At 39.0% G+C, this 11,224-nt stretch overlaps 1 non-coding gene across 1 annotated transcript; it reads left to right on the top strand.

The window, feature by feature from the left end:
* The first annotated feature begins 562 nt into the window (after window positions 1-562).
* LOC122087764 lies at window positions 563-669 on the top strand. Its single transcript, XR_006142838.1, has one exon. It is a non-coding gene; the product is annotated as a small nucleolar RNA R71 (small nucleolar RNA).
* The last annotated feature ends 10,555 nt before the right edge of the window (window positions 670-11,224 follow it).

Below are 11,224 nucleotides of genomic sequence, written 5' to 3'. Positions count from 1 at the left end.
AGAAAAGTATTTTAGAAAAAAGATTGTTGTACAAAGGGAGGCCTTTGGGGTTCAGGTTGACCTTGATTATGGAAATTGGAAGGCCCTGCTTGGTTGCCCTGATTCCAGGAGAAATTTAGGTGATTTCTCCATCCTGGATTGTAGGTGTTACTATATGGATTATTCTGGTATAAAGCATTAACACTATTATTAGAAATGCCCCCAAAGTGTTAAGGCATTCTTCTATAACATGTCCAGGGGACTAGTATCAAGTACAATCTTAACCAAATGGACTGAAGATGGCTCTCTAGGAATAATAGCCTCAATCCTCTTGATTTGGCTATCTAAATGGGCTTCCTTGGCTACTACCCTATCCACAAAATATCATTTTCATCCTATAGTTATTTCACTCTCTTGGGTTTATTCCCACCCATGGGTTTTGTCAGCTAAGTCAAGTAAGAATTCCCATACATTTTCTTCATCGCTAAAAGATGTGAATCCCTCAAGGCACATAGACTCTATCATTTTTTTAGTTGGGTAATCAATACTCTCATAAATTATTTGACATAAATGCTATAAGTCTAGGCCATAGTGAAGGCATTCTTGGAGTAGATCCTTGAATCTCTCTATAAGTTTGGAAAAGGACTCACTAGGCTTTTGCCTAAACTGAAGGATATCACTTCTAAGCTTATTGGTCTTATGAGTTGAGAAAAACTTCTTAAGGAAGACAACTATGAACTGTTCCCATGAGGTTATGGAATTTGTGAGTATCCCATATAACCATTTCTTAGTTTGGTCTTTCAATGCAAACGTAATGAACCTAAGCTTAACAGCATCATCAAAAAGCTGTTGGATCTTAATTAGAACACATACCACTTCAAATTCCCTTAGAAATAGGTATGCATCCTCAGAGGTCAGCCAATGAAAGTGGGGCAACATAGTGATCTACTGAGATTTGAGCTCAAAATTATTGCCCTAGGCTTGTGGTAGAACTATGCAGGAAGGTTGGGCTGCTCTAGCAGGGTAGAACCTATCTTTCAGAGATTTAGGTGGAGGGTTTTACTATTGGTCTCCCATATTGAAGAGTTTTAAAGAGAGTAAACATATAGGGTCACTACTTGTTGCATCTCTGCTTTCTAACCGATTCTTAGGATTACACACCCACTTAACACTTATGCAATAGAAAACTACCCACAATTAGAGTAAAACAAGCACAAAAGAATGGAAAGAAAAACCTTTTCTTTTAATTTTTTTTTTTAATTTTGGTTTTTTGGAAGCTTACAGAGAGGGATCCGGGGTTGCTCAAGTCAATTCCTGAGGTATTGCTACAGGACGAAACCTGTCTTTATCATACTATGAGGCTTGGCGACCTCCACCGATACAACTATTATTACAAGTTTTTATTCTAAAAAATTCAATAAAATAAAAAGAAAAACAAAACAAAGCAAACAAAGCACTCTGATTTACCAAAAGAAAGTGAAAAATAACATGGAACTGTCTCCCAGGCAAAGGTGCCAAAAACTTATTAGAATTTAAAATGTAATCGCAAGCGTACGGATCAGTATAGCTAGGGGTTGAACATAGGGAGAGCAGCCACTTTATTTTTTTACTTCTTTTAATGATGCGAAAGTAAACCGATTAATGGTTGTGATCTAATTCTAACTGTCGTCCTAAACATATGTATTTAAAATAATGTCCTAATCATTCGTAATATAAAAATTTAAATATGCAAGCCACGTAATTAAAATTAAATAAATAAATAACTGAAAAAAAAAACACCTCATGTAATTAAAAAGCAATGAAGGAAAAAATACTGAAATAAAAATAAAGTACAAGAAAGGGGATAAAGCTAGAGAGAGGATCACAAGTAGGTTTCTCTACTTAGCTCGAGGGATGCATCATAATATGAGCTTCCCTATTTGACCAGAGAGTCACTCTTATAAGGGTTACTCTACTTGGCTTTAGGAAAAGGGAGACAATTAAAATAAAAATAATAAAATGATGGTTCTATGGCTAGGAGGGGCAAAGCCAACACATACACTAGCCATAAACCTTGGGGGAAAGGGATAGCAATAATGTAACGATTGAAATTAAAATTCTAAATTAAGAAAGAAAGGGTAGGCAGAAGAGGGAATGAGAGGAGGGTGAGAAGACTACTGAATGAACCTACTTACTTGAACTTCAACCCTTGAACTGAAAACTTGATCAATTTGAGATACTACCAGTACTAAAAATCAAATCTGGAATAAACCAAATCTGAAATTTCTAGTACTAGAGAAAACAAATCTGAAGAAAAAAAAATTGAACTTGAAAGACATGCTCTATAGCTTCTTCTTGTCACCTAGAATTAAGCCTAGAACTAGAACTTGAAAATTACAACTTCAATTTCTTAAACAATAAAAATAAGAGACTAAATCAAAAACAAAAATGCTTGCATTAATTGAATAAAAAGAATTTACAAAAGTGTTTAAAGCATAAACCTAGAATTAGAGCTAAAGAAAGAGAAAACTAGAGAAAGAGAAAGAGAAAGAGAAAGAGAAAGAGCAACTAAAAAAAAACCTAAGAAGAGAGAAGTAGAGAGGAAGAGAGGGACCACCCTTTAGGGTTTTGTGGACTCCCTTTTATAGGGAATATGAGAGAGAGGAGGACGTCTAAGGGTGGATCCCCTTGGACGATTTTGTGGTGATGTGGAGGAGAGAGAAGAGAGAATCGTAGGAAGTAGGGAATCTCCAACGACTTTGCTTCCCTTTTCCTTCTTTTTATTTTTAATTTTTTTCTCTCTTCTTTAAACGTGGGTAGCCTCTTAGCTGAATTTTTTTTTATTTTTTTTATTTTTTTCTTTCCTATTTTTTCTCCCTTTTTTTTCTCTTTTATTTCCTTATTTCTCTCTCCTCTTGTGTAAGAAACCCTTTGACTGACCTCTTTTGAGTGATGAGTAGAAGAGAGAAAATATTCCAAAAAAAACCTCCACAAAAAAAATAGCAATCAAGAGGTTCAAACTTGAGACCTCCTAGTAAGGAATGGATTTTGGACACCACAACTCACCAACTATGCTAGGTAGTTGTTACCAAAAATGAATCTTCAATCACTTAAGGGTGTGCTTCATCAATCATTATTGGCATTTGGAATATTCCTTATACCTCTGGGACAACTGCAAACGGGCTGGTTCTGCATCTCTGTTCAGTTCTGATCCATTATTTTTTTTTTGACCCGAAAAGAATAATCACTTGTATGGGTGACCAAACGGATGTGCATTTTTAATTGAACATGTCCATCTTGCTCAGAATTTCATCTTCTTCACAACCATGAAAAGAACCAGGGCTTCTTTATGTGTAAAATTAGAGATATAGCGACCGATAGTCCTTAAGGCCTTAAAAAAATAAAACCTGCAAAAAAAGAGTAAAACCAAAAGTAGCTCTATTCTAAATGTGTAAAATACATGTTTTACTACCTTAGATTTCATACATAAATGTACTCATCATTTCCCTTGAGCCATAGAAGATTTTTTTTTCTACTGATCCTACAACTAAAACTCCATTAAAGGAGAAGACTCCCACCTCTAATACATAGTGGAATCCAAAAATCATATTTAGAACAAAACTAGAATGTGATCTTGTTGTAAATGTTTCACCTAGTCAGAGATATATTAAAGGGAGAGCATATTAATTCTGGTATACTTACCTTCGCCAAACAGTTGCAATGTTCTTTCTGGCGGAGATTGATAAGATTTTCAGAAGAAGGCAATGGTTAAATTTTGGGTTTGGGACATTTGGATGGAAGAAGAACAAAGGGTTAAATTGGTCATTCAACTTATCACCTTGTAGTCAAAGGGTAAAATGGTCTTTTGAATTTTAAAACTAACAAATCAACACTCTTAGACGTAGGGGATGGGGCATAATTCCTTGAGGATCCATATGTAATTTCGGCAAAGCACAGGGGAGGGAGCACAAAGTTTTCCCCTTTTTTTAACACACCTAAGCTGACCTAAATAGGCAGATAAAACTCCTTTCTTCTTCTCCTCCATTATCCCCTATTTTCTCTTCCTTTTTTTTCCCCCCTTTCTAATCATGCATCTCTGAGTTTTGATCCACTTCATGTATGCTTATGTGGTCGTAAGCAAGAACATCAATTTCTATCCCAATTTTTGCCCTTATAGGAATGAAGAGGGGTATATTTGGAAGCAAAAAAGATAGGTGTTGGATACTCACATGTACCACTAGACGATCGTACGAGCAACGAATCCAAAATTATCTCTATTTTGGACACACTACTCTTCCTCTCTCATCTCTCTCAGTCTCGATCTCTGTCTCCCTCTTCCCCCTTCCTCCTCCCTTTCTAATATTAAATTCCTACTCAAAACCATAAGATAGGGCCGTAATGGAGACTACCTATACATTGAAGATCATATCTCCCAATTTTAGCTTCTTCCCCTCAACCTCCATGCTCCTTATCCTTCAAATTCAGCCTAAAAACCCCCTCCTTCAATCTTTATCTATTTTCCCCTCTCAAGTTCTCACCCTTTTGGAAACCAAGCTGTAGAGAATTTGTAATACCCTACTTCTTAAACCCGGTCTGATTACACGGTTGACCCAGTCTAACCATGCAGGACCCGAACCGGAGAGAGTTAAGGCGGGTTCCTTATGGACTATGATGGCAAGGATGACCTTAAACACAGGCTGGCCAGACAAGTCCGAGCCAGTGCCAGAGGAGACGGGTGTACCAAAGCCGTGTACATGCACATATCATAAGGCCATGCACGAATAAAGTAGGTATGTAGCCGTATCTTAAGGCGCATACGTATATTACATCTTATGCCAAGAGTGAGATTCGTGCCGAGGGTCGAATTCTGTCAAAATCTCACTTGTTGGCCAAGTTTTGGCCCTCAGGTGGGCGGTCACAGGTGGGCGCATCCACCCACCTGAGTGACCCACCCATGTGATTACTTAGTTATTTTAGAAAGTATAAATAGCATTTATGAGTTTCCATTTTCTCATTTATGTCATTCGGGTGGTTGGTGAAAAGAATAAAGAGGAGAGAGAAAAGGAAGGAGAAAAGAGAACGGAGAAGAAGAAAGGGGGGGAAGAAGAAGTAGGGGAAGGATTTAAGTGGCGCCGAGGTTTGATCTTCCCATTCTGATGCTGAAAAAGTGATATCCAATACGAGATCTACATTTAGAGGTGAGCAAAGGCTGGGTTCCTTAAACTTTCTCCATACCCAAGTAAAACCTTTGATTTGGGTAGAGTTTCTTGAGGTCTTGTAAATCCTCCTTGAGATGATGAATCTAAGGCTTAATAGATGGTTTATGTGTTGATTTTGAAGGATTTGAAGAAGTGTTTACAAGGTTGAAGAAGCATTGGTGATTTGAAGTGATTTTGGGGTTTTGAAGGAGTTCTTAAGCAAAGAAGGTAAGATGGCTTTCCATTCCTTAAATATAACCTAGATCTAGGTTAAAACCATCTTATAATACCTTGAATGTGTGAAGAATGGGTTTGGAAAAGCCCTATTTGATTCCCTAAAGGTTGGGGGAAGTTTGGGAAAAAATGGCATTTTCCTGCCAAGACCGGTGGGCCAAACCTGTGGGTCGAATGGCTCCCCTGAGGGCACCCGCGTGAGAGGGCAGACCCTCGGGCCCAACCGGTGGGTCGACTGGTGGGCCGACCTACCCGTCGGTCATGACCGGTGGGTCTGACTGGTGGGTCATGACAGGTGGGCTGTCTGACCCAACCGAGAGGCTCCTAACATGATTTTTACGTCCGAACGGACCCAAAACGGACGTGTGACCTTCTTTTAGGATTCTAAACATGATTTTTTCATTGGGTCGTGTTAATTTTGATCCCAAAATGGTGAAATGCTAACCCCATTCACTTATGTTAGGTTCACCAACACGTACGCTTCTCGCACCGGATCTCACCCGTACCGAGCGTGAGTCCTTGTACACTATAAGTAAGTGGGGAGAGGACGTTTGGCCTTATTTTAAGGCTTGTTGTGTGTCATCTCATTGTATCTATATTAGCCATGTCATCATGCAAATTATATGTAGCTTAGCCATCATCACATTATCGTATGCCATGTGTGTTGTGATTATTTTCTCAATGTTAAATGATGATGTGCTTATGAGATGAATGTTGACATCATTGTGCATAATGCATTAATAGACTAGATGCCGTAGTCGGCTTGGAAACAAGAGCATTGATGGCCCGTGGAATGGGACGCGGAGGTACTATGCAATCGTACTATGTCATATAGGAGCATGCAGTGTAAGATTATCACCTTCCCGTGCTACGACCCTTCCCAACAGGGATTGAGGTGTTGAGTTACCATTTGGGGGGAAGCAGTGTCACGGTTGTCGGGTCACTGTGGGGGTTAGACATACGCCCGGCTGGTCATTAGGACAGTCGGCAACCCCGGTGGTATATTCAAGAGGGCCAATCATACTGCTTTTAAATTGGTGGAGTCAGCACCTTTAATTTCTATGATTTACTTTATGTTGAGAGCCGATGGTCGGCATGTTTTACTTTTTCGAGTACTCACGGTGGGCCTTCTCCGACAGCCCTATGGGCATATCGCGGGATGGAGTTCGCGGCTCGTACCCGGAGTATATGCGCACTGTGGTTGTAGTAGCACTAAACCAAAGACTTAGTAATGTTGCTTAGGTGGATGTGATAAAAAAATGTATTGCATAGCATATAGTGCATATGGTTGTGATTTGTTGTGTGGACTGCTGTGTGATCCTTCTTTTCACTTACTGAGCTAGTGAGCTCATCTCACGTGTGCACCTCTTTTAAATGATTTTGCAGGTCATCAACCTAATGAGCATGGGCGGGCCCAACAGTTGAGTTCCCTGAAGAGGATTGGTGGGTCCCTGAGGAGTTAGAGCACGGCACGGATTGCTCGTGTGAGGGCTATGCTGCGGGACTGTAGTTTTGATTCCAAGCTGAGCTCTACTTTTTATTCCGAGCTGAGCTCTACTTTTGGTACCGAGCTAAGCTCTACTTTCGATACCGAGTTGAGCTCTACCCTTTGATACCGAGCTGAGTTGACTCTGATTTTTTATGATTCCTTTTGTGTACTTGATATGTAAATTGTATTCTTATTGTATAAATATTATGCCTGCGGGCCCACATGTACTTAACTATGTATTACAATTTGGGTATCAAGTATAATGGGAATATTTACAGGTAAATTAAGCCTTCCGCTGAATTGTTGAACACTTTCTTAGTTGTGTGTATGTTGTGGTTGGATACTGTATCAGATGATCCTGGTAGGTTTGGGTTAACCGGTGTTAACCCGGTCATCGATCCGGTTCTGTGTGAACGGGGTATGACAGCATTGCTCCCTAAACCCGATTTATTGACCGATTGATTCGGTTTGGTTGTATAAGGTCCAAACCAACAAAGGTTAATGCAGGTGCCCTATGGTGTATGATAGCAAGGGTGACGTCAAATGTGGGATGGTCGGATAAAATTGAACCAATACCCAATATGATTTGCTTTTTGCATGCCTAAGCCATGCCCTTGCACGAATCATAAGGCCATGTATGAGTAGGGAATGTATGTTATCATATTGGATAATGAGAACTTGGTTCACAATGAGTGGCAGGAGTGAGATACTCATTAAAAACCCATTTCTCACCAAAATACAGCAAGGTTGGCCTTGTTTTGGCCAATTGGTGGGTAGTCACTGGTGGGTGCGACCCCCCAGTGTGACCTACCTATAAGGAAATGTGGGCCCCGTAAGCCCAACTTGGTTGAGCACGCATGTTTTGGGTTCCCTGTCGTAATGAAGTCATGTGTGTCTAATATTATCGGCTACATCGCCCAACATCGTAATTTAATGCATTTTGGACCATAGAATGACAAAACCAAACAACCTTTAATAGATATTTATAAGCCAAGGTATAAATAGCATTTACTCCTCTCTCTCTCTCTCCTATTTATGATTTCAGCAGGAGTTTGGTGGAGAGGATTAAAGAAGAGGGAGAAAAGAGAAGAGAAGGAAGAGGGAAGAAGTGTTCCCCTTGATTTTTGAGGCTATATCTTGCCTTTTTGTTGTCTAAATAGTGATAGACGCCTTGAGATTTGCGTATTGAGGTAAGTAATGCCATAAACCCTTGGAATATGATGAAACCCTCTTGTGTGTGGTCAAATAAAAGAGTTAATAGAAACCTTAAAGAAGGTTTAAGGAAGGAAACCAAAATTTGAAAGTATTTTGGTGACAATTTTGAGTTGGGAAAAATGATCCAAAGTTTTTGGGGTTTCTTGAGCTAAGGTATGATTTTGTTCCCAAAAACCTTGATTGAACTTAGATCTATGGTACAATCAGGTGGATGAAACCCAAAATGTGGGGGAAATGTGTTGGGAACAACCCCTTTGGATTCCCAAGAGGTGGAAAGAAGAAGAGAAGAATGATAGCAGAACCCGCTGAACACTGGTGGGTGACACCAACGGGTAGCCAGACCCACCAGTGTGATCCCCCTGTCTTACCTGGGCTTCAGGTGCCTACATGCGGTTAAGACTGGCGGGTACCTAGACCTGCCAGTATAACCCACTGGTCTTGCCTGAGCTTCGAGGTCCTATCAATGGGTAGGACTGACGAGTACCAGACCCGCCAGTGTGTGTCTGAGTGTTGTCTACCTAGGCAATTTGCATGGGCGGGTCCTCCTACCCACCTGTATGACCTACTTGTGGTTCAAATGAGCTCCATTTGAACTCAAACTCATCGACAAGCTCCTTCGTGCTATTGAATGCATTGAGACGATATCTTTCATTGTTTTATGGTCCTGAAATGGACGTATTCTAAGTTTCTTATCTATGTTAGGTTTTGAGACTTTTGTTTGTGCACACCAGATCTTACCCGTACCATGTGTGCATATTCTCCTACAAGAATAGGTAAGTGGGGAGAGGACATGGATTTTATTTTAGGGGTGTTTATGACATCATCTCCATTTCATATATATTATCTTGACATTATGAATGCCATTCTCACGCATATACTGGATGCATATATGAATTTTCATGTGGAATCGTTACAGTTCAAAATAGTTGCTACTTGCTTTGAATCATGAGTATAGATTATTTAAAGTATTAGTTAATGATGTTTAGTCGACATGTATTGAATAGCTAGATTAGATGCCGTAGTAGGATTGAAAATGATTGCATCGGTACACCGTGGAATAGGACACGAAAGTACTATGCAATTGTACTATCTCATATAGGAGCATGTGATTAGGATTTAACATTTCCTCGTGCTACGACCTTTCCCCACAAGGGTTTAGGTATTGGGTTATCATTGGGGGGAAGTGTCGATCGTGGATTGCCATGATGATTAGAATTACGCCTGGCAGATCATTAGGATAGTTAGAAACCTTGCTGATACATTCAGAGGGCCAATCAACTGCATTTATTTTATGTTGTGGTTCGACCACAATTTACTTTTCTATTGTGTTTTAGCTACAATTTATTTTTTTGAGTATCACGGCTGACCTTTTTTGATAACCCTATGGGAGTATAGCGGGATGGAGAATGCGTCTCCAATCCAGGGCATACTTGCATTGTGGTTGTGAGTAGCACGTGACCTATGATTTAGTAAAATTGCTTAGGTGGATATGACTGAAAATAAATCTCATGCATATAGTATCATTTGAATTTCTATTGCTTGTGTGAGTTTTTTTTTTTCATTTACTGAGCTAGTGAGTTCACCCCTCATGTACACACCTTTTTAGATGATTTTGATGAATTTTCAGTAAAGGAACAAGTGCCGGGGTCCACCGAAGAATCTCCAATGCAAGATTGGTGGGTCCCCGAGGGGTTTGGTCATGGAGCTAGATGTCCGTGTGAGATTTGTGTTGCGGGGCAATAGTAACTAATTCCAATTACAATGCTTATTTTTTATTCTTTTGGTATATCTCCCCTTATTGTGCTCTCGATAATTAAATTGTTATTTCTTATGTAATTATCATGCCTACAGGTCCACATGTAAATATACTATGTATAACAATTTGGGTATCACGAGTAAGTGGGGATTTACAGGTAACTATATATGATAAGACTTCTACTGAATCTCATAATTATACTTCCATGATTATGTGTGGCATATTGTGTTGTGGATTATTGTATCAGATGATCCTAGTGGTTTTGGATTATACAGAGGGAACCCAGTCACCAGTTCGGTTCAAAGTGAATGGGGCATGACATAAGCAAATGAGAATATGAAGATCAACCATTTCTCTTTTTATAACCCTTAAAACTAAATCCATTCGTAACCTTTTTTTCGACCAATAGCAAACAAAGTTGTCTTGTCTTTTTTTTTGTTTTGAAAACTAAAGAAAAAGCCAAACAACGCTAAGAATTAAAGTTATGTAAAATATCCATACTGCAAGTGCTACAACTAGATAATGTGTTCGCTGCTACAAACCCTATAAATCATCTGCCTCGAATCCACTCAAAATAACAAACTTAACAGAATTAATCTTGTATTGTAACTAGATGTCAAAAAAGATTTGAAACGATAGCCATGGCCAAGCTACTCAAGTAGGTTGCAGAATAAGGTGAGGTAACTTCTGATTAAAGAACTAGACTTTAATGATAGTCCATCCCCTTCGATAAGCTCTATGTAGACATTTCAGGATGTTGAAAACTCCATCTGTTGTTTACCTATAGTAACTTCACTGGTGATATAAAAAAGTGATCTTTAAACAAAATTCCGAACACCAATTCTGAATTTATTTTCAACAAGTTCCACCAGCATAAACCAAAATAGGGTAGATCAAAAAAGGAAGAGTTGACTATCTTTCTAAATAGAAGCATGGTTCATTTGTGGTAGAAGGAGAAACACTAATTATGTTAGTAAGGAAAGACATTCATCAGTAATCCAATGACTAATACTTTGGATGATCAACATATGATTACATGTTTTTCAACACTTGACTCCTATGAAACCATATAAAATAAGTAGATATGGTAAAAATGTTGAAGCACCAAGTAAGGTCATTTCGATTGAGAGAGAGGGACCTAAAAAGTTGATACGCAACTGAACGGAGGGAATTATCCTTTATACTTTGTGGAATGAAACCAAAGGGCTAGTTCCCCAGATATGAAGCAACATCATAAGAAATAATAAAATAATGAAATAATAAAATTGTTTCAGGAAACTTACCACACGATACGCATGCTTTATCAAAATTCATCTATTTACCAATTAGGTGTCTTACTAGGATACCATATTGGAGAATTCTCCAAAAGAAAAC

The sequence above is a fragment of the Macadamia integrifolia genome, chromosome 8 (assembly GCF_013358625.1).
Source record: "Macadamia integrifolia cultivar HAES 741 chromosome 8, SCU_Mint_v3, whole genome shotgun sequence".
NCBI lineage: Eukaryota > Viridiplantae > Streptophyta > Magnoliopsida > Proteales > Proteaceae > Macadamia > Macadamia integrifolia.
Note: the sequence above shows the minus strand (reverse complement) of the source record. Positions and strands in the feature narration are given on the sequence as shown.